The 22,337-nt window shown below is 40.1% G+C and overlaps 1 protein-coding gene across 28 annotated transcripts in view; it reads left to right on the top strand.

The window, feature by feature from the left end:
* The window catches only part of PRLR (prolactin receptor), a 180,523-nt gene that overhangs the window by 1,577 nt on the left and 156,609 nt on the right, over positions 1 to 22,337 (top strand). For 24 of the 28 annotated variants that reach the window (XM_048931112.1, XM_048931088.1, XM_048931097.1 and 21 more), the window contains exon 2: positions 1,217 to 1,301. The gene's annotated coding sequence lies outside the window, so the exon portion shown is untranslated. Of the gene's footprint in view, positions 1 to 607; positions 730 to 780; positions 818 to 1,216; positions 1,302 to 22,337 lie in introns of those variants that run through there. The other 4 variants (XM_048931106.1, XM_048931101.1, XM_048931096.1 and 1 more) reach the window with 3 other exon arrangements.

The following is a 22,337-nucleotide window of genomic DNA, read 5'->3' as shown; positions in this document are numbered from 1 at the left end:
TTCTTCCCTTTCTTCCCTTTCTTCCCTTTCTTCCCTTTCTTCCCTTTCTTCCCTTTCTTCCCTTTCTTCCCTTTCTTCCCTTTCTTCCCTTTCTTCCCTTTCTTCCCTTTCTTCCCTTTCTTCCCTTTCTTCCCTTTCTTCCCTTTCTTCCCTTTCTTCCCTTTCTTCCCTTTCTTCCCTTTCTTCCCTTTCTTCCCTTTCTTCCCTTTCTTCCCTTTCTTCCCTTTCTTCCCTTTCTTCCCTTTCTTCCCTTTCTTCCCTTTCTTCCCTTTCTTCCCTTTCTTCCCTTTCTTCCCTTTCTTCCCTTTCTTCCCTTTCTTCCCTTTCTTCCCTTTCTTCCCTTTCTTCCCTTTCTTCCCTTTCTTCCCTTTCTTCCCTTTCTTCCCTTTCTTCCCTTTCTTCCCTTTCTTCCCTTTCTTCCCTTTCTTCCCTTTCTTCCCTTTCTTCCCTTTCTTCCCTTTCTTCCCTTTCTTCCCTTTCTTCCCTTTCTTCCCTTTCTTCCCTTTCTTCCCTTTCTTCCCTTTCTTCCCTTTCTTCCCTTTCTTCCCTTTCTTCCCTTTCTTCCCTTTCTTCCCTTTCTTCCCTTTCTTCCCTTTCTTCCCTTTCTTCCCTTTCTTCCCTTTCTTCCCTTTCTTCCCTTTCTTCCCTTTCTTCCCTTTCTTCCCTTTCTTCCCTTTCTTCCCTTTCTTCCCTTTCTTAATCACGCTTGCAGTTTTGAGTATCTGCCATGTGAGTATGTTTCTGGTGCGTCAGAGGACAAAGAATAAATCTGGTTTAGCTTGATCATGGAATTCTTTCCTCACCTCCAAGAATCAATGTATATATTTTAAATATAGTTAAATGTTTGCTGAGAATAGTCACTTGTATTAAGTTCAGCATTTCTTTCCGTATAACCTCTGACTTTGAAAAGCTAGTTCTTAATGTATCTCCAGGAAGTTTTACGGATTTTTTTTCATATCCTTTATCATAATCAATGGATTTCTAATATAGCATTTTTTTTTTCTGCTGGATATTCATAAAATGTCAGTTAGATTTGAGAAAAAAAAAAAAAAGAAAAAGGGAATCTTTTTTATACTTAAATTCAGTAGTGATTTGCTGTTTCATCTATGTCTGTCTTAGCCTTAAACAGATTAATGTATCTGTCTTACAGAATTCAGAGTAGTGATGGGATGATGTAGTAATCAATTTTTATTTCATTTTTTCCCCTGCTTTTAAGAACTTGGAAAGATGTTTGTGTTCTGCACTGTGAAAGCTGAATCCATAGATTGTTTGAAGGAAAATACTTGCAGACAACAAGTAAGGTAACTTTTTCCCTAATTCTGCCTTTCCTAAAAACACTGAAATTTTTTCATAAGATAGTTACTCATTTTGTGATCTCTTAATTGCTTACATCTCTGCGAAGAACACTAATGGGACTGTCCTGGAAGTTCCAAGGTAATTTTCTATAGGACACTGTACATCAGTTAGTGTAGCTTTTAAACACTGATGCTGGGCTATAAAATGCATCTGAATTTTTCAACAAAAAGTCATTATTTATGTCAAACTTCATGCATTCTCCTGTGAATTTGCTTTAAGAGAGAAGGAGATTGCTTGTAGGTTGTATCTGTAATGGTGAAAGGGAAGGGAAGACCTCAAATAGCAATCCACTGAATATGGAGAGAAATTAAGTGCCGGGGACAGTCTGCTACTTTTCTTTCCTTTTGGCCTCCTGAAAGAAACTTTGTGCATGAAGATGATATTATAGATTTATTTTTTTTTTGTTAAAAACTGCGGCTATTGTCAATATTAATTTTTAGACACATGGATGTGGTAGTAGCATGTATAAAAAATAAGAAGATAAGGATTCTGTTTTTAAATTTGTTGTTAAAAACATGGTCTTTAATCACAACTGAAAAAGTTGTAAAGTTTCAAGATTTTAAACTAAAGAGGAAGTTAGAAGGAATAATATCATCTTGATATGATGAAGGTTAAGAAAAGGCAGATAGAGAAATGCTTGGAATTCTTAAATTGCTCTTCGACTGAAGATCGGCACGACAATAGAAGTATTAAATTAAGGGAATGTAATTAGATAATTTCTGTTCAGGAGTTCCCTTTCTTTGTAACAAATTTTTTTTCATTACTAGACGGGTATATAAATGGTTTATAAACACATCAGAGTCTGATAACTTTGTTTTTTTCTTGTTTCCTTGACATTACATTTTTTCCCACTTTTCCTTCTCTATTCTGATTGTTTTACTTTGCACATTATTTATTCCCTCTAGTATTATCAGATGATGATATTCTCCCTGAAAATTAGTTTCAAATGTAGTTGTCCTGCTTTCCTTCTATCTCCTCTGGATCCTCATAAGTGTCTCTACTGAGGAAAAATGAGGATGAAATTCTAAAGCAAACATTAGAAATTTCCACAGTGTTGAGGTTTATGCTCACTGCATATTTCCACAACTGTTTGCTAGTTAAATCTCCCAGTTCAGTTCCCATACTGACATTAAAAAGTTGTGACTTTGGAACCTTGTGTGGACTCCTTACCCTTGTTTTCTCTGTTACCACAAGGCAACAGCTAATTCAGACCAGATGTCTGCCCAGTCCAGTCTTCTGTCTCTGACATTGATCAATAACAAATTCTGGGAAAAAGATTAGGGAAAAGTATAGACTGAGACCTGTAGTTACTTCTTCCTGAACATTCTTCAAGCCACCGCTGATTGTGGCTGAATGATTTTCTGCACCCACATATGCTTGTGCAATTAATTACATGCAGACTGTTTTTGAACCTCCGAAAATATTTAACATTGGCAGTGATCTGTGCTAAGGTGTTCCGCACTTTAACCAAGCTTTATGTGAACAAATTGTTATGCTATGTTTTGTGAAGTTCATTGTCTTGTGTGTTTGGATCTGCATTCTGTACTTTTCACTTTCAGTAGTACAGTAGTTCTGTCATTCTTAAAAAATAAAATTGAGCAGTTGAGTTGCAGGCTGACCTGATGTTTTAAGACTTTTCTTGTTTCCCATAGCTTTATGATCACGAACTGAAAAATAATACACGTGTACATTAAGTGTTGGTTCTCTCTTTCACTGCATTAGGGTGGGGGACTTTTCTCTCTAGAGAAAAACTGAGGTTCATCAACTTTTTGTATGGTCTTATAGAGATAGAACTAGGGTGAAGGGGCTTAAACTAAAAAGGGAAAATTTAGGCCATACAGAAGAAATTTTTAACTCGGAGGGTTCTGAAGCACTGAAACAGGTTTCCCAGAAAAGTTGTGGATGCCCTATCTCAGGAGGCATTTTGTGTTTTAACCCAGCAGGTGGCTAAGCACAACACAGTTATTTGGTCACTTCCCTCACTTCCCAGTGGGATGGGGGAGAGAAGAAAAAAAGCAAACAACAAAATAGAACTCGTGGATTGAAATAAAACTGTTTACTAAGACGGAGGAAATGAAAATGATAATAGTTACGACTGTATGTGTGTATGTATGTGAATGTATGTAACAAGTGATGCACAAGAATTGCTCACCTCTCACTGGCTGATGCCCAGCTAGCCCCCCAAATGACAGAAATGAGAGAGATGGACTCCTGTCCCTTTCTAAACTCCCCTGCATGATGGCAAATGGTATGGAATACTACTTTGGCCGGTTTAAGTCAGCTATCCTGATTCTGTCCCCTCCCAGCCCTTTGTTAGTATAAGCAGAGAAACTGGAACAGCCTTGGCTCTGCATAATACTGCTTAGTGATAACTATAAACATCTGTACGTTATCAGCATTGTTTTTCTCTTAGAACCAAAACAACATTATACCAGACACTCTGAAGAAAACAATTCTGACCCAGCTGAACCTTAAACAAAGATCAGGTTGAGTGGTCCCGGCCAACTGATTGGCAACTCTGCCCTTGGCAGGGTAGTTGGCTAAGTTCTAGTGGAACAAACAGTGTGTTACTCTGGATACATAGAGTGTGGATACATACAAGAAGAGAGGGGTGTTAGATACAGGGGATTTCTCCCTGCTGGGAACTCAACTCCCATTATGCTAGGCAGACTCTCAGAGTAGTTTGCTGTCTCCTTGGTGCTTGGATAAAGGACATCACCAGAAAACTTCCAGGCCTTGTATGGCAAACAGGTCTGTAACCATTACTGCTTTTCCATGTGGAAGATTATTAATAGAATATTATTACATATAGTTCAAGAGCTATCAAAATGGACTTCAGATCCATTTGATCTGGGTATGCTGAAGGAATCAAGAATACAAGTTTCTTCTCTGCTACTCTTAGGGGGTAAGGATACTGTAAGAAACAGAAGGATCTGATCTATAAACATTGGTTTCATGACTGATATCAATGCCATAATTTTGGTGTTTTTTTTTTTAATAATGTGATGGCCTACATGGCACTGGGCTTGCAGTCACTAGACAGCTTTCACCTCTCTCATAGAGGGAAAAGGCTCCATGGCAAAAAGTTAGCAGGGCTTTAGACTAGGTTGTAAAAACAAGGGTGGGTAATAGTGAGACTGCACATGGTAAGGTGTGGGACAGCATAGTCAGGCTAGAGAGGCAGGGTGTTAGTGGGGGCCCTCAACATTCTGCCCGTAGCTATGCTGACAACACTGAGCACACTTAAATCTTATGACAATCAGCCAGGGACCACTGAGGAAAAAGAAGGCAACAGGGAAACTCAAGGAAAATACAAGGCATTAAGAAGTTATCCTCCAAGAAGGCAATAAGGCCAGCTTCCCAGCTGAAGTGTTTTTACACCAACAGACACAGCTTGGTAAAAAAATAGGAGGAGCTGGATCCACTGTGCTACCTGAAAACCAGGATGAAGTTGCCTTCACTGAAACCTGGAGGGATGACTCCCATGACTCAAATGTGGCTATCGATGGCCACATAGAAGGGACAGGCAAGGAAGGAGGGGGAGAGGTATTGCCCTCTACATCAAGAAGGGAACAAAGTGTGGTGAGATGTTTCTGAACAATGGTCATGAGCAAGTCAAAAGTTTGTGGATGAGAGAGAGCAACAAAGAGGGCCTTGCGGTTGGTGTCTGCAACAGATCACCTGATCAAGCAGAGCTTGATGAAGCTTTCTTCCTTCATCTCCAGGAGTTACTGCCATCACAGGCTCTCGTGCTTGGGAGTTCAGCCACTCTGACATCTGCTAGTAAAATAGCACTGTGAGCTGTAGGCAAACCAAGAGTCTTCTGGAGTGCGTCAAGGGTAACTGCTTGAATCACAAAGTAGCTCTGTTGGGGGGGGAGAGGGGGTGCAATACTGGACCTGTTGCTCACCAATGCAAATGAACTGATTGGTGACATCAGGATTGGAGGCAGCCTGGGCTATAGTCACCATGAAATATTGGAGTTCACACTCCTTGAGGTACAAAGGACAAAGAGTAAATCTAAAAGATTCTAAATTTTAGGAAAGCATAATTCCAGCTCTTCAGGGAGTTAGTCAACAAAACCACCTGGGAAACTGTCCTCAAGGACAAGGATTGGATATGGCAGATCTTTAAGGAGGCTTTTCTTAGTGCACAGGAGCTTTCCTACATCTTCAGATGTAGGAAGTAAGGAAAAGAAAGCAAGAGACCAACATGGCTAAACTGGGACCTGTTGGTCAAACTGGTAAGCAAGAAGAAAATGCACAGGTAGTGGAAGCTGGGACAGGTACCGTGGGACGCATAAGCATGCTGCAAGGTTGTGTATGGATGGAATCAGGAAGGCCAAGGACCAACAAGACTTTGCAAAGAGTGTGAAGAGCAAGAAGGGTGCATTTACCATAAGAGGAAAGTATAAGAAGGTGTACCCTTTCTAGTGAAAAATACAGGCAGGCTGGTAATAAGGATAAGAAGACAGCTAAAATACTCAACAATTGCTTTGCCTCAGTCATCACTGACTCCTCTTCACTCAGTGGATTGTGGATGACTTGGAATGTGGGGCTTAGGAGACAACATCTGTCCCACTGTAAGTGAAGATCAGATTTATGACTACCTGAGAAACAGGGAAGGGAAGGGAAAACAAGGGAAGGAAAGAAGAGCCACCACTGCCGACGTCATGATGTCTACGGGTCCATCCTTATTCTTCTGCTAGGGTGGCTGAAAATGTGGTGGGGCATGTGGGGTTGGCAATACCTTTTATGCCATTGGACTGTCCCTTCCAATTAGGTCAGAAGCTGTTGCCAGGCAGTGTCTGGTAGCGTACACTGTGAGCATGCTATACTGGCCACACTTTTCTCCTTTTGCATGGTGGTCATGGTTGGGGGATGGACCTAAGACTACCTTAAGGATGATGACTTAACTCCTAACTTCTTCACTGCACTTTAGCACAACATGTGTTTGTAACTTTCACAGGAGTATTACAGCACAGCTTTTGTTCTGAGGTTTTCAGCAAGAATTCACAATGTTATGGTTCTGTATATTGTTGTAATAGAGTCTGGGACAGAAGGAAACATGTCATTTTATTCCCACATTCCACCCAGCGGTTGAGACTCTGTTATCAGGCCAGTGTTGACTGGGCTGGGGTCATCCACAGTGATGATGCATAGATAGTGTACATAGAGTAATACAGTCATAACATAGAGTTGGAAGGGATCTCTGGTCCAACTCCTTTGCAATGAACAGGGACGTCCACAGCTAGATCAGATTGCCCAGTGTCTTATCTGGCTCACCTTGAAAGTTTCCATGGATTGGGCAGCAACCACATCACTAGGCAACCTGTTCCAGTGCCTCACCACCCTCACTGTATAACACTTATATCTAACCTAAATCTACCCTCTTTGAGCTTGAAACTATTTCCCCTTGTTCTATCTCCACAGACCCTGCTAAATAGTCCGTCCCCTTCTTTCTTGTAGCTCCCCTCTAGATACAAGGCCATTATCAGATCACCTCTGAGCCTTCTCCAAATATTCAAAGGAGAAATGTTTCATTTTTGTGGATCATTTTCTGGCCCTTCTCTGGACACTCTCCAAGAGGCCTATGTCTTTTCTGCACCGAGGATTCCATATCTGAACATGGTACTCCAGGTGAGGCCAGGTGAGGCACAGAGTAGAGGGGCAAGATCACCTCACTTGGCCCTCCTGACCATTTCTTTAGATGCAGCCCAGGATACATTTGGCTTTCTGGGCAGCAAGGGCACACTGCTGGCTCATGTCCAGCTTCCCATCCACCAGAACCCCCAGGTCTTTTTCAGGAGGGCTGTGCTCAATCCTTTTGTCCCCCAGATTGTATTGGTAATGGGAATTGCCTCAACCTAGGTGCAAGATCTTGCATTTGGATTTGTTGAAACTCCTGAGGTTCACCTGGGCCCACTGCTCAAGCCTATCTAGGTCCCTCTGGATGGCATTCCGTCCCTTGGTGTGTTGATTGCACTCCACAGCTTGGTGTCATCAGCAAATTTGCTGAGGGTGCACTCAACCCCACCATTGATGTCACTGATGAAGATATTAAATGGTATCAAGCCCAGCACCAATCTCTGGGGTACATCACTCATCACTGGTCTTCATCCAGACATTAAGTCATTAAACACCACTCTCCAGACCCGATCCTGCAACTAGTTCTTCCTTGATCAAACTGTCCACCCATCCATATTTTTCCAATTTGGAGAGAAGGATGTTTTGGGGTACTATGTCAGAGGCCTTACCAAAGTCCAGATAGATGACATCAGTTACTCTTCCCTTATCCATTGTGCAGAAGGAACAGAAAAAGAATGGACAAGCCTATTTATCACACACTTCACTAGGCCATTGCCTAGTATTAGATAGATAAGTCCACCCACCAGTGTTATACCAATTCATGTCAACTAGTCTTCCTATTCTATCAGTCCCAAAGTCTGGAGGAAGTTGGTGAGCCAACTATCATCATCATCTTGCTTGAGTACATTCATCAGTGATTTAAAGTCCTTAATTTTCCCCTTTAATCACTGAGAGTTGTCAGAAATATTGCATCCCCTCAAAATCCTTGCATCTGTGATTGTGACATTACAGCAAATAATCACTCACAGTGCAGTTCTACAGTACAGCTGTGCAGATAGGTCCTAATTCTTGGGCTATAGTAGTGATAGCTTGTGAACTAATATTAATGACAAGCATGCAGGCCAAATTACTGATCTGTTTGTAGTTAAGGACAGTCACTGCAGGTACACCTACTAGTGAGGATGCAAGTGCTGCTGCTTTCATGTGTGTCAAGAGATTAACTTTGCCATTATAGTCACTCCCTAATATAGGGTGTTTGTCTGGCATGGCATTTGGTATGGTCGTAGAGGGGAAGAGCTACTGTTATTCTTCCCAGTGAGCAAGGGCCACCAGTGGAGTAGAAGGTACATATGATTATGCTACCCCTCCACAAAGGAAGAACTATCCCTGAGGAAGAATGATATGGATGTGATTAAAGCAGGTATTGTGCTTATGATTACACTGCATATCAGTGTTAATGAGGTTATGCTGTGATGTGATGCAGTTTACCACTTGAAAACATTCCTCTGTTGAAGTAACATTTGCCAATGTAAAGGCAAATGCTGCTGGAGCTATCTGTGCTGTCATGCTGCTCCAGATGGGCATCATGCCATAGGTGATATTAAACTAAAAGTGTTCAAAAAGGGAGTAGTTCTGGATTAATTGAGGGGAGGTTGAAGTACCTATTATGCATGTGGTTAAAATTTCTGAAATAGATTGTCCTCCTGCCTTACAAAAGGCAGTAGTGTTAGCTGCTTTGCAAGCTAGCCATGCCCGTATGTTCTCCTTGAGGCTAGGATGATTCATCTAACTAAAAGTTTCCCCATTTTGGGTTAATCCCAATAAGAATAATATTCTTATTGGGTGTGTGAGTCATCTTCGTTCTTTGTACAAAAATTCTCTGCTGATGTATGTCCTCATCGTTTTGTAAAAATAGAGAGAAACAAACTCTTTTTCCTTGGAAAGAAGTAGCAAGGTTAGTGATGGGAAACATCAATTTTAGAAATATTTTATGTTTCTTCCCTGTTACATCTTTGTGTCATTTTATGAGGGCTTCAAGGTTCAGCATGACCTTTCCCTTTATAGGTTTGTCCATGAGCACTGCTGCTCAGATGCATATTGTATTTTTACCTAGCCTTTAGTATGTAGCTTAGTGGGCTAGAACAGAACGCATTCAACTGCATTCATCCCCTACTAGTAATTTCCTGCATCTGGTAGCTGATCAGTCCGCCCTGATTCTTGTGGTTCAAGAAACCAATTTAATAAGCCACTTGTCCTTTCAGCTATCCATTGGCTTGGGAATTATAAGGGGTATGGAATATCCACCATATCTCCTCCTGCTTAGCCCATTCTTGCATCATTTGAACAGTGAAGTCCCAGATTGTATGGTGATTGTCTTAGGGAGGTGGATAAATCATTCCTTCAACCCCTTCATATATTTTCTGCAGTTACTTGGGATACTGTCTCCACATGAATGAGTCCAGAAGCTACTTCTACTCACACCATGGAGTACTGTTTCCTGATAGGCTTCCTAAATGGCACTTCATTGTCAACCATCCAGACCTCCCACAACTCCTTATTTTCCCTACTGTGAAGGAATGAGTACTTCAGAGGATGTTCTCTGAGTCAGAGATGACAGCTGTCACACACAGAAATCACCATTCAACTCTGGTAACAGAGACCCTCAGACATCCTCAACTTAGGGCATTCTTCTATAGATTCAATGCTCCTGAATGCCTCTTTTTACGTGTAGCCACTTGAGTAAATTTACCCACTCATTACTCATTTTCAGGGTTGGGGGAAAAATTAGCATTTTCATTAAAAGGGATCCTCGTTAATTCATCCACCTCATTGTTTCACCTATGCACAGGATCTGACCCTGTATCTTGGGCTGCCACCCAGCCTACCTCAAATTCCTTAGCCTTTGCAACATCCAGGATATCCTTCCACTTCTCTTTCTGCCACACTGGGGCTCAATTTATCTCCCAAGCATTTTGCTCCAAGAAGGGGACCCAATCAGTGCCCTGCCCTGGTTCAGCTTTGGCCAGGGTCTCTGCTACTGAGTCTGCTGTTCTTGGAACAGTTTACAGATTTGATGTAACTCTGTACCCTCTAATTTCAGCATGTCATGAGGACCCTGAATCTGGGGAACCCCGAATCAAGGGGTTCATTCACTCTGAGTCAACCAGCATTGTCACTGGGGATTTCTGATTTGACACTAAGGTTCGTTCGTGCATTAACTGTAAACAGTCTGCTTTCTGAATACTCTCAATTAGTTGGTCAAGATCCCCTGGAATTGTAACTGGGTCAACTCCTTCCAAAGGGGTTAAGACCTCTTGCCAAATAAGCTGCCTTCTGGGTCAGGTACCATGGGGCTCAGTTGTTTCCAGTGGTAAGGAAAATGCTAGGTCCCTGTAACTTTATGCTTCTTTCTCGCTTAAAAGTATGCCATCCTCTCTCAATAAGAAAACTCTCCACACATATTGTCTCCACTGCCTCAGAATTCCTACTATATTTCTCCTGCAATTTAGCCAACTCTTGGGCTGAATACAGGATTTCTTTGGTTTTAACAATCAAATGACCTCCCCTATCCTCCTCATCATAGTTGTATTCCACTTTAATTAGAGGTCTCATAGGCCTAGGGGGATCAATTCTAACGGATCTATCCTTAGCCTGTGCTAATTCAGTGCCAGAACAGGGCTGCAGGGAAGGCCCACCTCTTTTCTTCCTAAGCACTCCATCTGTGCTTCTCATAGTTGCTGCTGCTGCTGCTTCTCAGCCAACTGCTCTTATAATTTTCCTATTATTCCCTGCAACAAGAAGATAATGCTGGCTTCTGAGGATTGTTGTTGCTCATAGAATTCCTGAGCCATGACCAGCACTGCTCCCAAGTACCATGCACACCACTGCTTTGCCTTTTCTTTGGCAATATTTCTTTTCTGCCCTAAGACACACAGTCAGATATTGTCTGTGTGTTCTGCCAGTTATGTCTTATCCATTTGAGCCCCAGCAGAGTGGGACAAAAATCAAAGTCCTTCAGTATTTTCAGGATATACTTTGGTCTGTTTGGATTGTTCATCCCACTTTCCATGTTTACTACCAGCTACTGACAAACTCATCCACCTATTCAGATTTTACGGTCGTGCTCAAGAGAGAGTAGCACAATGTGGAAGGAGGGACTTTCAACCCATTTAAGCCCCATGTAGTACCAGCTACATACAAGTTTGCACAGCTATTTTGGTTTTGCTGCCCCACTGAGGGAGGATTATCACAACACATCTCTCTTTCCGTAGTTAGTACCAGCTACTCAGATTTTGCTGCCCTGCTCAAAGAGAGTACCACAATGTAGAGAGAAAGAGGGAGGAACTTTTTACAAAAGGAAAAGTTTCTGCAGTACATATGAAGAATGTATTTTGGAAAATGGTTGGGTTATCCTGGCCTCAGGCCAAGGCAAGCCTATCCGTAGGATTGCTTTTTCACTGGCACCTGGATTTATTTGATGGGTAATGCAGGAAAATGGGGATATTCAGTGTGTACCTGAAAGGGACTAGATGCAGGGAGAGAGCAGTCAGTAGTATACATACATGCATATATGTATATCATAGAATCATAGAGTCATAGAATCATAGAATCATAGAATCATAGAATGGCCTGTGTTGAAAAGAACTACAGTGATCATTGAGTTTCAACCCCCCTGCTATGTGCAAGGTTGCCAGTCATCAGATCAGGCTGCCCAGAGCTGCAACCAGCCTGGCCTGGAATGCCTTCAGAAATGGGGCATCCACAGCCTCCTTGGGTAGCCTGTTCCAGTGTCTCACCACCCTCTGTGTGAAAAACTTCCTCCTAATATCTAACCTAAATCATCCTCCCTTGACCTACCATTATCCACCCTTGTAAAAAGCCATTGCCCCTCCTGTTTATACGCTCCCTTCAAGTACTGGAAGGCCACACTGAGGTCTCCCTGGAGCCTTCTCTTCTCCAAGCTAAACAAGCCCAGTTTCCTCAACCTTTCCTCACAGGAGAGGTGCTCCAGCCCTCTCATCATCTTAGTGATCCTCCTCTGGACCAACTCTTAAGAGCTCCATGTCTTTCCTGTACTAGGGACCCCAGGCCTGGACGCAGTCCTCCAGATGGGGCCTCACAAGAGCCGAGTAGAGGGGGACAATCACCTCCCTCTCCCTACTGGCCTCTCCTTTTTTAATGCAGCCCAGAACACAGCTTTCCAGGCTGCAGACACACTGCATCCAGCTTCTCGTCCACCAGGGCCCACAAATCCTTCTCCACAGGGCTGCTCTCATGGGGTTCTTCCTCCAGCCTGCATAAACACCTAGCATTATATATTTTTTTTAATTTATTTTTATTATCTGTATGTATATGCATTTATCTGCTATACAGTCATACAGTTTGGGCACGCTGTAATGATGTGGAATAAGTGATAGATACCAAGAAACTGCAGTTCTTGGGAACTCTGTTCATTGCCATGTGATAACCAGGAGGGAAGGAAGTGACACAACCACAGCTGCCTTCTTCTAGCTGTACCTCCAAATAGCAACATGGTTAGAAGACACTCCTCTCTCTCACACTTGTTTGATTTTCACCCTCAGTCCCTTTTATATTGTATTATCCCACATTCCTGTACCATTTCTATTAAAGTAATTCATCTTTATCTCAATCGAGTTCCTCCTCGTTTCTTAGTTTGCTTTTGTCCTGGCTTTGTCGTTGTTTCCTGACCCATACATGGTTCCTGGTCTTACCACCCTCATTCACTCTGTTCTTGCCTTAAAATTATCTTGTGAGTAGGAAGCTACTATTTCGTAGACATTAATGCTATTATTTAGGTGGAAAGTACATTCACATTTAAGAGGCAAGATACTTCCTCCCACAAACATTACAATTTGGTATGTGAAATACAAAATATAAACATTTTGATATTATCAACCTGCCACGCCTCCCCATATTTATACTTTTGCCATTGCACTTCCCCCCAGAGAGGTTTCATCTTCTTGGCTTGTTTAATTGTGGCGCAAGTGTCACAGTCATGGATAACCTGTGCAATAGTGTCCATAGTTAAGTCCACCCCTCGGTCTCTAGTCCACTTATATATTGCATCTCTTCCTTGATGGCCCAAGGTTTCATGGGCCCACTGAGCTAGAAATAATTCACCCTGTTTTGCCAGTCCAAATCTATTTGAGCCACTTAAATTTTGGCACCTCAATTGACCTGTTGATTATTTTGTTGTTCCTTAGCAGCTTGACTCTTGGGCACATGAGCATCTACATGACACACCTTTACAACCATACTCTCTATTCAGCAATGTCCTTCCACAATTCAGCAGCACAAAGAGATGTAGCCAGCTGTTTTGTTCCCACTACTGTAACCACCTCTATAAGGCACTTGCCACCATCCATGAGTCAGTATAAAGATAAAGCATTGGCCATCTCTCCCATTCAGCTGCCAGTTGGGCAGCCTTTACCTCTGTAATTGGCTTGATTCTCCTTTTACTTCAGTGGCCACTGCAAATTGTTGTGTAGGGCTCTACACAGCAGCTTTCCATCTGCAATGCTTTCCCACAGTACAACATGACCCATCAGTTAACAGGTATATTTCCTTTCATTTTCTGGTAATTCATTGTATAGTGGAGCCTCTTCAGCACATGGTACCTCTTCTTCAGGTGATGTTCCAAACTTTTTATCTTCAAGCCAGTCCATGATCACCTCTAAGATTCCTGGATGACCAAGATTCCCCATCCGAGCTCATGTAATCAACACAATCCACTTACTCCAAGTGGCATCAGTAGCATGATGGGTGAAAGGAACCTTTCCCTTGAACATCCAGTTTATCACTGGCAGTCAAGGTGCTAAAAGGAGTTGTGTTTCAGTGCCTATTACTTCAGAAGCAGCCCTAACTCCTTCATAAACAGCTGAGAACTTCTCAGTCACAGTATAAGTTCAGTACTCTTCAAACCATTTGTACACTCAACTCCAGAATCCAAGGAGTCGATCTCAGGTCTCACTTGAGGCTCTTTGCCAAAGAGTCCAAGTGGGGCTTCTCTCCAGCAGCAGTATAGAGGATATTTTTTACATCTGTACTGTCCCCAGGGCCATGCCATGGGCTATCTCCTGCTTAATTTGCTCAAAAGCCTGCTGCTGCTCAGGGCCCCATGTAAAATTATTCCTCATCACCCGATGAAGGGAGCTTACAATGAAGTTATAGTTTAGACCATGCATTTTCCAAAAAAACACTAGGCTCTGGAAACCATGATAATTAAGGATGGAACAAAAAGAGTAAAGGGGACAGAAATTTTTACCTTTGTTCAGTGGCTGCATTGGAATCTTGGAAATATTGCGACATTGGAACATTGGAAATTCTCAGCATTTCTCTGCCGTGAACATGTTAAATAGAACATGTTGTCAGACAATGTTTATGGTCTTTCCCAGTAGTTAGTCATTATTCACACACACACACACACACACACACACACACACACACACATCTGTGTTAAAATGTGGCTAAAACTTAAATTTTGTGATCATTCTTCTTTTCTACAAAGCAGGCAGCTAAGTAGTAAGTATGGTTCAAATTATTCATTTTTTGCCATGTGCAGTTGAATTCAATCTGTGCTGTAATGTTATGTGAGATACAAATCAAGTTAATGAAACCAGAGTTTTCCAGACAGTTATAAGTTGTAAATTTGTTATTTTATGGGTGTATCACTCTGAATACAATGGCTTGCTATATTCTGAATATTATTTGAAATTCTCATAAGACCTAAACACTTAAAGTTTTATTTTGTTTATTACATAAGTGCTCACTAATTGGGCACCACTTGTCTTATGTTCTTTACTGTACTTTTGTCTTTAATTATTAAAGAATGTGTGTGATGTAACTAGGATCCCTTTTGCTGCTTCTGAAATCTTTCAGAAATGGGAAAATTACTGTACCCTAACAGTTCTGTTCAATTCTATTCTTAAGGTATAAAAGGAAGAATAGCATGTCTGTTCTGAAGTAGAAAGGGAAGGCAAGTAAGCAAAATGTAACAAAGTGATTTGGAATTTGGCTGGCATCTTTACTCCTAGTGCCAGTACTTAAAAGCCTTAGATATTGGTTCTTTCCATTATGTTGAGTGAGGACATTGGTCAAGCATACTGTATATTGGAGTTCTTCTTGTTAGAACATTATGCTTTCACAATTGTTTGTTAATCCGCAGTTGTTATCTAATTAGAGTAAAACTGATGAGTAAATATTAAGAAAAAAAAAATTAAAATGATGTTGATTTATCTAAATGAAGGAGAGACCTAAAGTGCCGACTATCTCTTTTTAATAATGATTACTTATGGCACCATAATACTAATGCACAAAAACTAATTTTCAAAAGAAAAGATTTGTATAGACTTTCTTTTCTACGATAACGAATACCTTTACATAAATTGCCCATTTCTTTGATCTGGAGTCAGATAAATTTGTACTTGATCTGATTTCAATAGAGGCTTTTATCCCTTGGAAACAAGAGTATCTAGCTACTGCAGTATAGCTTTGTTTAACCATTTCTTTGTCTTCCTTCTAAACAGTTTCTTTTTGCTACTTGTAATCTGACTACAATATTTGAATAAGCCTTAAAATGGTGAAATTCTGCAAATAAATTTTATTTAATACAGAATAACTGAAAGCAGGTACTAGTAAAAGATGCAAAAAAGCCACCCAGCTGTGCATGCTCTGGTTCTTCAAATTTATTTCAAGGTATTTTACCTATTCTTTATCTTGAGTATCGATACAAAAATTAGCATTTTAAATAAATGACAATAATTGTTATTTAAGGACTTACGGAAGAAGAACTGCTGTATTTTTACTTACGAATCAATCATACAGTGATACTTATGTTCAAATCATACAGCAGTACAGAATGTTCTATATTCATAAAAGTTGTAAGAGTTCACTTCTCTCCCCACAGGGAGGTACATGTCTGCTCCATCCCAGGAAAATACTGTCTGAGTAAGATTTAAAATAAAAAACAGTCAAAATCATTTTTGGAGTGTTAGATATGCACAAAACCAGACAGTGGATATGCCAGCTTTAGAAAACCTGAGAATAGACCGCGTATCTATTTCTGCAGTATCTTGTGAAAACATTGATCATGTATCCCTAAAGTTTTATTATGCCTGTGTTCATATTGTGTACTCTGCTTTAGTCTGAACCAAATTCTAAGCTATAAGTAATTTATCCTATACTATGTATTTTTAATGATCAGAGGGCTAGAGAACCTCTCCTACAAGGAAGGCTGAAGAAGCTGTTCTTGTTCAGTCTGGTGAAGAGAATGTTCTGGTGAAACCGCATAGTGTTCTTCCAGTTCCTTAAAGAACTTTATGAACAGGAGGGAGATAGACTTTTTATGCAGTCTGATAGTGACAGAACAATGGGGACTGGCTTTGAACTAGAAGAGAGGAGATTTAGATTAGATGTAAGGAGGAAATTTTTTACTCAAAGAGTGGTGATGCTTTGGAACAGGTTGCCCAGAGAGGTTGTCCAGCCCTGGAGGCATTCTAGGCCAGGCTGGCTGGGGCCCTGGGCAGCCTGGTCTAGGGGCTGGCACCCCTGCCCACAGCAGGGGGTTGAAACTAGATGATCTCTAAGGTACTTTCCAACTCAAGCCATTTTGTGATTCTATGATAATATTATTCTGCATTTTTTTCAAGTCTGGGATATCTGCCCTTGGGTTTTCAAATACTGCTTCTTTCCCTCAGGATCAGCTAACTTTCACTGCGTTTAGGCTTTTACAAAGAATGAATGCTCCTGAAGAAATGATCATTCACAAGTTCCTTTACAGTATCACAGGAGTAGCATTAGTGAGACTAAAACAATACCCAATCTGCAATGCGTGATTTTATTCCTGCCTCTTCTAAGATCCTGAGTTTGAAATAGCACTAGCCTAAGGGTATACTCAAGTAGACCCTCAAGGACATGTCTTACGTGTCCATAAAGAAGTGATATGCCGCATCACTGTTTCTTTCTTCTGATAATAAAGCTTCTTCTGTTCCTTCTCTTATTTTACCTCTCCCATACTGTTATGTCTGTTCTATGATACTGAATGTGTACACTCAGGCTGCACCCATTCAAAATAGCTCTTTCAAACGCAGATATGGGGGTGGTTAGTTAGTGATATTAAATATTTTCTTATAAATAGGAGTGTAAGTAGTAGGTCAGCTAAAGATTGCTGGTAGAATTTATTATTTTTTTGAAGTAATATTCAGTAGAGATTTAAAAAATTATATTCTGTATTATCTTAGGTGGAATAGAATGATTGCTGCTCATTGCAATTTAATATATTCTTTCATTGCTGTTTTAAAATGAATTTGATCAAATTTTCTGTGACACTTGTTCTGCTGCGTGATAGATAATGAAATATAAAAAGTCTTGGCTTATTCTATCTTAGGATAAGCTGAACTTTGATGACAGTTTGTTTACTAAAGCTGATATCTTCTGCAGACACAGCAATATACTCTTGTTATCTGCAAGCATCAAAGTAGTCTTACAGAAGAAGAGTAGTCCTGATCCTCCATTTAGAGAAAGGAAACCACTTTGCTATGCTGTGGTTATGTTTGGTTATGTTAACATGGAAATATCATTACTAGCAGAAGAGGATGTTGGTGGTCATAGCAATCCTGAATCACCTCCAAGAGAGAAATAAAGGACACTTAGGGAAGTCAAACTGAACCACATCTATTTTACGGCATGCAGCTTTACAGAAACCTGTAAGATTCATAAAATTTGTTTGTAGAACGTCTGCATATGCAAGCACATTTGTATAGCATGTTTTAAATATACTAAGAAGATATCCTGTGATTTTGGAAGGTCTTTTCCAATAATCACATTAAAAATTTCAAATCATTAATAAATAAAATTAACAGTTATTCTTTCTTATTGCTACAATATCATTTGTTCACTATAGTTATTTATCTGAGTGAAAATAAATTCATTGCACTATTTTTTAATACATTCTAAATGTAATACCCTTAATATTTTCTTCCTTCATGTTATAAATAAACATACTTCAAATTCAAATAGTTACATAAATATGAAGTCTACATTTAAGGTGATGCTTCCTATTTTATGATGTTGGCCCACAATGTCAGAGGCAGGTGGTGGTGGTGTGGCAGTAGAAGTTGAACCTTCCCACTGACATTCCACTGTTTTGTTGCCATGTGACAGATGGCAGCTGAGGGGCAATCTGACAAAATGGAGTCTGGCATGGAAGTGTGTATGAAGCAGTGGTGTGTCACTGAATTCCTCCATGTGGAAAAAATGGCACCCACTGACATTCACTGACAGTTACTGAATGTTTATGGAGACCAAACAGTGGATGTGAGCACAGTGAGGTGGTGGGTGGTGTATTTCAGTAGTGGTGGTAGCAACCTCCACTGGTGCAGATCTTTATGAACATGGTGTGCAGACTCTTTTTTACTGCTGGCAAAAATGCATAGTTAATGATGATGACTATGTTGGAAAATAATGTTTTGTAGCTGAGAATTTGCTCTACCAAATAGTGTTACTGTGCTCTTTGAATCTGTTGTAGTTTCCATGGAAATAAATACGTGGTATTGCTTTCAGAGTGACCTATGTAGAACATTTGCCTTTTGAATTTCTTATCCATCCACTGGTTAATGCCACAGAAGAGGATAAATACAAAAGTTGTTTATCTCTGGATCATTACTTTTTGTGAGATAGATTCAGGAACATTCCTTGCCTTATGATATTTCTTGATATTTACGTAATTTGTTTCTTCTGTCCCAATCACTTCTGTGTCGATTAGCAATTATTTATAACCTTTCTAAAAGATTATAGGTAGATATTCCCATCCTGTGTTTCAGCATATAGAACAGCACCCACTGCAGGGGTGTAGTTTTTCAATGATTGTGACATGTTTCTTTTGTGATTTATTGTTCACTGTGCTTGTATTAAGCAGTCATAACTTTTACATATGATTTTTTTTTTGTCAATCATCTTTGAGCTGAATACAATAAACTGTTTTAATTTTATATCTTGTTTATGATGAACCTTTAGCACTGAAAATGACTTAAATTATTGGTCATTCAGGGAGGGCCCCATGCAGTGCCATGAGTATGCAAATACAGTTCACCCTGCTTTATGGCATACCTGTAGTGTGGAAATTTAATGAACAGAAAATAAAATGTGTTTTACAAGATAATTGCCTACAAGAAATTCAGGACAAATAATGGAAATTGAAATTATCCAACTCCTAAAAAATCATAGAATCATAGAATGGTTTATAATGGAGGGCACATTAAAGATCATTAGTTCCAGCACCCCTGCAGTGGAATGATTACCAGCCACCAGCTCAGGCTTCCATAGATTCCATCCAACCTTAGGATTGAGGCATCCACAGCTGCTCTGAGCAACCTGTGCCAGTGCCTCATCATCCACCGAGAAAAAAATTCCTTCCTAACATCTAACCTATCTCTCCCTTCTCTTAGTTTATAGCCAGTTCTCATTGTCCTCTCACTATCAGGCTGTGTAAAAAGTTGTCCCCCTTCTGCTCTTAAGCTTCCTTCAAGTAGTGGAAGGCCACACTGAGATGGTGTCCCTGGTGCCTTTCATTTCTAAAGAAGCCCAGCTTGCTCAGTCTTTCTCCTTAGGGGACATGCTCCAGCCCTCTCATCATCTTTGTCACCTTCCTCTGGACCTGCTCCAACAGTTCCATGTCTTTCTTGTGTCCAGAACACAAGAAAGGGCACAGTACTCTAGATGGGGCCTCAAAGGGCAGAGTAGAGGGGGACAATGTCATCCCCCTCCCTGCAGCCATCTCTCTTTTGATGCAGCCCAGGATATTCTTTGCCAGTAAACTGGTGGCTCATTTCCAGCTTTTCTTCCATTAGCACCCCCACGTCCTTCTCCACATGGCTGTTCTCAAGAATTTCTTTTCCCAGTGCGTACTCATCTCGAGGGCAATCTTTTTTAACTTCTTTAGGTTCTCATGTGCCTGCCATGATCAAACATGTCCAGGTCCCTCTGGATGGCATCCCTTCCTTCTATTGTGTCAGCTGCACCACTGAACTTGATATCATTAGCAAAATTGCTGAGGGTACACTTAATCTCACTATCTATGTCATGATAAAGATTTTATAGGAGTACTGGCCCCAAGACTGATCCCCCAGGGAATGCCACTGAACAGCACTTTCCACCTGAACACAGAGCCAGTGACAGCAGCCCTCTGGTTGCAGCCATCCAACCAATTCCTTAACCACTGCCAAATAATGTGCCTTTCAGACCTATACCTCTCTGATTTAGAGATAAGGATGTGTTGATTGACCATTTCAAAGGCCTTTTGACATGGTAGATGGTATCCATTGCTTTTTTTGTCCACTTACTCTGTCACTCCCTGATAGAAGGCCTAAAATTCTTTTACATTTTTCTTTAACTAGTCTGTAAAACCTATGCTTTTTCAATTTATTTTTTTTTAATTATAATGAGCGTTACATGCATCTTGACAGTGTCAGAAAAACTTTCAGGAGTTTCACCAATTTGATTTAGGATATTTAGTATATGTTCACAATAGTAAGAAAAGACTGTTAGTCTTTAAGATTAGTGATTTTTAGCATTATGACAGCCAGACAATCCTGTCACTAACTACTTAGCAATCTGCTGGTTTTCAGCAGCCAGAAGAAGATAATTTACATTAAAAAAAAAAAAAAGTGTAAGATTTGCCTCTTTATTATCAAAGAAGTTAAGCTGAGAGCTCTAAAATGTCATGAAAAATCACTGAGAAAGGCATAATTTAAAGATTAAAAAGCATGCACATCACAGTAACAGTGGACAACTTCTTTGGTAGCTTATGAATTTAAGATACACAGAATTTTGAGAGCAAACAGTTGGCTTACTGTACCTGGTTTTATCACAGTGTTCTCATTAACTAGCAATATATGATAAACACTTTTTGTATCTGTATACAGCGTGAAATGCGTACTGTATTACGGGCACACTGGTAGCCTGTAAGTATAGCCTGTAATTATTTCAACACCTGCAAGCTAGTAAATGTGTAAAGCAGTAAGATAAAATCATTAATAAGCAGGTCATAGATACACAACCATTACTGAAGCAATTACACAACCATTATTGAAGCAATTCTCCTTAAAGAAATTTTTCTGGGTTTGACATGCTTTATAGAATAAGAGTGCCACTTTCAGTCATGGAAATGACTGAAACATGGCTAATCAACTTTCATGTTCGTGAAGATTAGAGGATTAGAGGAAGAGTCCAATTAATTGTTTGGGGGAAAAAAAAGAAAAAACTGTCAGTTTGATTAGATTCTTAAGTGTAGAGATATGTATCAAAACATCAGTGCACTTAACTAGGTGAAACAGAACTGATATAAGAGTCCATTCATAAGCAATAAGACAAGAGAGATTATTTAGGAATTTATTGCTGAGATGCAGTGCAATCTACATAAAGGATTTAAAAGAGTATACTATGTTTTTCTTTAATATTTTGGTGTGAGAACTGTAATCACATGTAATCACATCTTTTGGTCTGAAGATTTATTTTCAACCAAATTGTAAGTTTTTTCATATACAACTATGTATTCTTGTCCACAATTTACTGGCTTATGTTTTTGTTGTTGTTGTTTTTAAACAAATTCAATATAGGTATAGTATGAAATATTTTTTTTTTCTAATTTGAGGACTTGTGCCTTATTTACTCCACTTTTTGGTGGGTACATTTTATACTTGCTTTTTAAAGAAGAAGAACCAAAGTCAGAGACAGAAGATATTAGCCCTCGCGATGAGATGCCAGCCTGCTAAGTCACTGTGAACTAGTCTGACTTGATGTTATCAATACAGCGGATCTCATCTGTGATAGGTGTGGTCTTTTGATAGCTACTGTATGTCTGTCTGTCTAAGTGGAGTAGAAGATTACAGGTTTTAATTTATAGTTATTGCCTGTAATTACTATTTATTTTCTAGCCATGACTCAGAATTTCACTTGCACTAGGATTATGCTACAAGAGCTTTTGATGCCTGAGAAAATGTATCACAGGAAGATCAAAATCCTATTTTCTAGTTTTTCTTACTGTGGGGTTCGATTTTCAATGTTTTGTTTGCAGCAGCTCATCAGTTAGTACAAGTGGGGGGCTAATTCTCAGTGTGCTAACCACAGCAGGATACTAAGATATCCACTTTCCTTAATGTCCCTACCAAAATATGTTGCAATCTATCATTTAATTCGCAGATGGTCTTTGGTAATTAAATAAAGCTTAACCTCACATATGTAGATTGTATTTGTTGCTGCCTGAACTGTGCTGCTTTGCCAGTTTGGTTACCCAACAGTCTTTTCCTTAGTTTCAGCTTTAATGTTTGTTGCAGTGTCATCAAAATTCCTTGTCCTTTCTGCTGGATAATAGTGAGT

Source organism: Lagopus muta, chromosome Z, assembly GCF_023343835.1.
Source record: "Lagopus muta isolate bLagMut1 chromosome Z, bLagMut1 primary, whole genome shotgun sequence".
Lineage (NCBI taxonomy): Eukaryota > Metazoa > Chordata > Aves > Galliformes > Phasianidae > Lagopus > Lagopus muta.
Note: the sequence above shows the minus strand (reverse complement) of the source record. Positions and strands in the feature narration are given on the sequence as shown.